Below are 6019 nucleotides of genomic sequence, written 5' to 3'. Positions count from 1 at the left end.
GACTATGTGATGTGATTGGTTACTGAATGACGATAATGTTACTAAGACAAGGGAGAGCAGAGATTTAGGAATTGAATATCTTGCAAAGTCAAATTGACTTTGCTAGTGTGAGTCTAACAGCCACACCAAAAAAAAAAAAAACAAGGAAAATCAAACCATTATCACTGATGGAGACCTTGGGTCAAATAGCAAAATATCACTACATTCATTCATCTCTCAAAAGATTATTATAGCAGTTGCTCTAACTACAGCGTGGTTTTTGTGGTTACAGCTGTGCTGCTCTTTGGTAGATGATGGAGGGGAGGGAGCAGTCCAAACAAGTTCTGACCGTTGCAGCATTATGTAACTTTCTCTCTGATACCTGGACAGTGTTACACTGAGTTTAATAAAGGAGCCCTTATGAATAAATGTTCACTGTCATAAAAAGGCAACAGCTCTGCAAATGAATGAGAAAGAGCATGAATGAGTGTGTTCTTATTCATTGATCTCTTTCCAAAAAGCTTTGGTCTCAGCCACCAGCAGAGATGTTTGAATATAAGCTTCCATCTCCAGCTTACTCAGTGATCACACAGTGTCCAAAATTTTATCCAACTATTAGTAAGAAAAACAATATGCAGCTTATCTCCCTGGATTCTGTTCTGTAATCTTACTTACAGTAATAGTGATGCCAGTGTTGCAGGAACCATCTGAGATGGCCTATTCAGAGTATGCTTGTACTCATTATAAATCTGCTTGGCCAAGATTTTCTTTCAAAAACATTAAATGCCTTCTTGTGCAGTCTTAAGATAGTTGTACCCATTGTAAACATTCAGTATAACCACTCCATTAGAGATCTGTTGGAACAGGGAAATATGTAACTACTTGTAGCATTTAGCAAATTCCTGCTTGAATGTCCACCTCCCACTTACTGAATGATACAGGTGCAAATATGCTATTAGTGTACAAATCTGAGATCTTGGGAAAGTGAGAAGCTTGATTCTTTTGCCTTGATATCACTTGATATAGACGAGATTGAGCTCTTAGGTTTGTAATTTAGAGATTAGGTAGAACCAAGAGTTCTACTTCCATCTCATTTCAGCTAAGCTACAGTTTCTCATTAGTGTTTGCTTCTTTTGTCTCAGATGACTGAATTGTGCCTCTTTTCTTATCGCTGAAGTCTAGTAGAATAAATACTAGATTAGTAGTACTATTCCTCTCCCAGGGGTGTGGTCTCATTAAATGACAAAATTCTTGACACATATAAAGGTTCCCTCACATATTAATATCAGAAAGTTTTCTCCACACATTGACTATTTTTACAAGTAGTTCCTTTGCCTTCCTAGCATGTTGTGCAGAATTCATTTGCAGTGCAGATGCAACTTTCTAAAGTGACTGAGAAACAAGTGTGAATGCTGAGAATACATTCTGACACTTTGACTTTACCCATGAGAAAGTGCAACTGCCACATATGGTGTTGCAACTTCAAACCCTACTTGTGCTGAACAGCACTGTATTGTTAATTTAAAACAAGAATGTAGAAGGCAAATTAGGACTTTTCTAAGCAGCATTGTGAAATCTTGACTATCCTGAATGAAAGAGCTTGACTAAATTGTCATGCAAATCTTGGTTTTAGGGGCAAATTTTTAATGGAAGAATTGGTTGATTCCTTATAATTATGGTAATTACTCTTTTTTGAAATTTTATAGCTAGGGGAAAAAAAAATTGAGGTCTGCATGTATCTAAACATATTTAAAAATGATTACAAGTTCATACCTATTTAAAAAGAAGTTATTTAGATATTGCAGTTAATTCTGTAAAATGAAAAGTATCTGTATACTTTTCTGTGTTTTTGTAAATTCTATGTGTGTTTCATCATATTGGTAGCATTTGACATACAAATGACACCAACTGAACCCTAAATTGAAACTACATTTAAATCATTAAGGAGATACAAGGAATAAATTAGTCCATTTGTGTTTTCATACCAAGCTATATACTGAAGTGAAGCTTTAACTTTCCCAAAAGGACAGGCACTCACAATGTCTTTTTAAGAGTTTTAAAAAACCTGTTGTAAAACACTGCTGTATCTCAACAGCTGGTGTGAAGTTATACTTAATTATTAAGGAAAATAAGTTATTTTTCATGCATCAAGTTGAATGATACAGTTTCTTGTTGTTATCATCTTTTAGGGACTTTGAACAATCAAAAGTATGTGGATTTCCATGAGGGAAGAACATCAGCTTAGAAAAACTTTCAGCATCACCAGCTCACTTTACAGCCTGATAATATAACAACATACTGACTGACTCTCATATTCATCTCTTAGCAACGTATCCCCACATTTGTGCTGAAGTAGTTGTACCTTCTTAGCTTGGTTTCTGTAAAACAACAAGTTGCGATTTAAGAGTAGCTATGGGAAAAGTATTAACAGTGAGACAAGTCACAGGGGGAACTCTTAAGAGGCTGTGCCAGAGCTGTGTTACAAATTAAAAGGTTTCAGTCATATCTTCTTCTGGAAGAAGGCACGTTTATCTCAGGCTGATTCTCACAAGTTCTCTGAATGTATCTTTTCCAACTCAAGTTTGATGATAAACCTTCATGTGTTTGCCTATAAGACCCCATTCAAACTCTACCACTTCATTTAGATCCTTAGCTGAGGAAATGGTTAACATCATGGTTGTGATCTATATAATTTTCAGCTAAAGAATATTGTAGTAGTTAATAGGAACAAGATGCAGAAACATCCACTTTCGCTACTTGAAACTGTTCTTAACACAAAATTTTAATTTTGTCTCTCAGATGATAATACCCTATTAGCCATATCCAAGTAAAAACTGCAAAACTACAAATTGGAAATAGATTTTATGTTGAAAACAAATAGGTTTTTATTATTATTATTATTATTATTTCAATGAATAGTAGAAAGTAGTTGTGTTCACCGTACAGAAGTATTTTGCAAATGTGTCTTCAGCTATTCCATTTCAATTCATGTTGGATTACTAAATTTAGTCTGAATAATTGCAACTGTATTTTAAGTTATTGAGGAAATGGAAATCTGAATATGAAGGGAAAATAAATTTGAAGTGTTTACAAAATTTTACATCTACATTCAGCTTTCTTATTGAGTGTGTTTTGTATATGAGGAAGAAAAGAAATAGAGATGTGTAATTCTTATGATAATATTCCAAAACCAAAGAATGTATGTAAAATTGCACATACTACAGAAGTCAGAGCAAGATATCAAAAATGTTCTCATGATTGGAAAAAAGGTATTAACCCAGGTGTTTCTCATCATCTTCCTATGCCTTGGTATTCTAAGTACTCTGCCTTAGAATATAGTAATATTATGTTTGGGGTAAAACGTATGAGACAATGGACAAAAGTTTATCTACAGTATCAAGAAAAGAGAGCAGTCTTTTCTTGCTTTAAAGCAGCAATGATTAAAATCCAGGCTGTGAGTTTAGGGTTGGGAGGGACTGAATGGATGTAGCAAGAGGAGAGGCAAAGCACTATACATAGAGTATTGGCAGCTTTCTGATTTTTCACCACTACATGGATGTGCACAAAAGAAGTGTGTTACAGTGACCTTTTGACTCTATGTAAGCAGTGGGCAGTAGCATAAAAGAGAACCTTAAAATTTTCTTTTGTTAGATGTGTCAACAATTTAAAAAGCTGTTATTTCAAGAGTCCTTTTTTCCCACCCTCAAAGGATTCCAGTTGTGTGAAGAAAAAAAAGTAGTTTCTTACCATGAGAAACACTATATTTACTATTCCTCCTTATTAAATTTGAAAAAATTACCACTTAAAAACTAAGCACCAATTTCTACTGTCTGCATTTTAAATGTAAATCCAGCAGTGCTTCAGTTAGGTCACTTTTCAGCCACATGAACATCTCTCTAGAGATACCTGGGCAGCAGAATTCAGTGTATTTGTATGTTTTCAGAAGAGAGCACATAGCACTTTAGAGGCACGCAAGGAGCTTCTTCCATATGACTTATGGCTTTTCCAAGAAATGTAGAATCCAACTGTGGTATAAACCTATAAGGGTAAATACGATCAGCTGATCTGATGATATTTTTAACCTACACCATAGTAAGAAGGTTTAGACAAGTAGGGTTATTTTTTCAAAAGAAACTTTAGAGTCTGAAAATATGAATAATTTATTCTGTCGAGTACCCTGCAGTGCCCTAGAATTCAGCTTCCAAAACCCTCATATGCATTGGTCCTCATTTTACAGCAAAATTTTCTTGTAACTACTGTATTGCTACTGTCAGAGAAAAATCCCTTTGTAGATCAGGTAGTCTGTACTTTTAAACCTGTCAGTTACTATGCTTTAAGTTACTAATTAAAGCTACATTTTATTCTTTCTTCACTTAAATTTTCTGTAAGCCATCCATGAATTTCTGAATGGACTATTTTTAAGTGCATTAAATGCATTAGTAATGTTACTGCGCCTAAAGAGAAAATGGGGGCTCCTCAAATACAGAGGGCACAGCATGCAGTAACATAGCAATAAAGAAGTATGCAGACATAGGAGGTATGGTTGTCAGTTTCAAAGCTAATAAGCTTTAAGACATAAAGTTGGAATAGAAAAGGAAGAGGTTAGAGCTTTTGATTTCATGTTATTCTCCTGAGGCAAATCCGTTCAATCCACATTCAAGCCTGGACTCAGCAAAATAATCCGATCCAGGTTCAGCACTTGAACAGTTCTGCTGGTTTCTTTGGAAATACACTTCCACTTCTCTTCATCTTGCTGAAGGAAAGTTTCAAAACTTTATGCCTTCCTTGCTCAGTTTGGCCCCAAAATATTTGGATGTAGAGAAGTTTTATTCTGTAATTTGGGCCAGATTTCTTACATGAAACCAAATGCTTCAGAGTGATTTGATAATATTTTTATGGTAGAAATACTTAACTATGTATAAAAGAACTCAGTCTGTTCCATTAATCAAAGTAGAGTACTCCACAAAGAAACAGATTTGTGAACAGCTTGTGAAGCATAGAATCAAAAATGTTGTAACCTTAAGAAATCAAAAATGGAAATATTTTTTGTGTATCTGGTGTTGAAGGACCTTTGAATTAGTTTGGGCAAAGAATATCTATACACATTTTGAAGAGACTGACTGTTGTTTTCGCAGTAATTTGATGTTACTGATGAAGCTCTTGGAGCTGGAAAAAAGAGAAAAAGGATTTTGCATATCTTTAAGTCTTTGCTATTGAGTCACTTATGCAAATAATCATGCAAAAGGAAAACACATGATGGCTCCATCTTGTCACGTAATCAGCATTAAAAAGAAAGAAAGATTTACCTGTAAATCAAAGAAATCCTCCTATAATTTATATTTTTATTTAAGTAGAAAATTTCAAACTGATAGTATAGAAAGCAACTTGTAAATTCATTTCCTAAGAAGAAAATAGGGCGTGTTTACTGTGTAATGGTATCAGCTTCAGAGTAAAAGTATTGAGTGTAAATTTGGCAAAAATGCACCACATTTTTTTTATGACATTTATCTTATATCAGATCTTTGAGCTTGGTCTTGTTTGCTGCTATGAACTTCAACAGTAAAATATGGAAGGCAAACCTGATGACAATTACAGCTAAATCATAGTATCTCTTCAGAAATTCCAATAACCTGCTATGCTTGTGATTTTAATGACTAGGTTACATATTTATGAAAGTGTTGCAGCTTGTTCCCACTAAATTCTCAGGAAAAAAAACTGCACTTTGAATAATATGGACCTGATTCCAAACTAGATTTTATCTAAACTAGTACAGAGTTAAAATATTTTGGCAGCCTCTGAATCATTCTGAATAGAAGGGCTGCTTTTGTAGTCTCAGGGGCACAGTAGAGCTAAATTCTCATCTGACATTAACCAATGCAGCTGGTTATTCTCTCAGTTTTTAGCAATGAAAGCTTTGGCCCATTGCTTCAAAAATACACAGGTACAAATTTATACTGTTATAAGATAGAGGCTACCTGCCTTTTTAACAACTCACGCTGAAGTATTATTTTTGGTGTGAATCATGGAATCATAGAATACT

Source organism: Meleagris gallopavo, chromosome Z (assembly GCF_000146605.3).
Source record: "Meleagris gallopavo isolate NT-WF06-2002-E0010 breed Aviagen turkey brand Nicholas breeding stock chromosome Z, Turkey_5.1, whole genome shotgun sequence".
Lineage (NCBI taxonomy): Eukaryota > Metazoa > Chordata > Aves > Galliformes > Phasianidae > Meleagris > Meleagris gallopavo.
Note: the sequence above shows the minus strand (reverse complement) of the source record.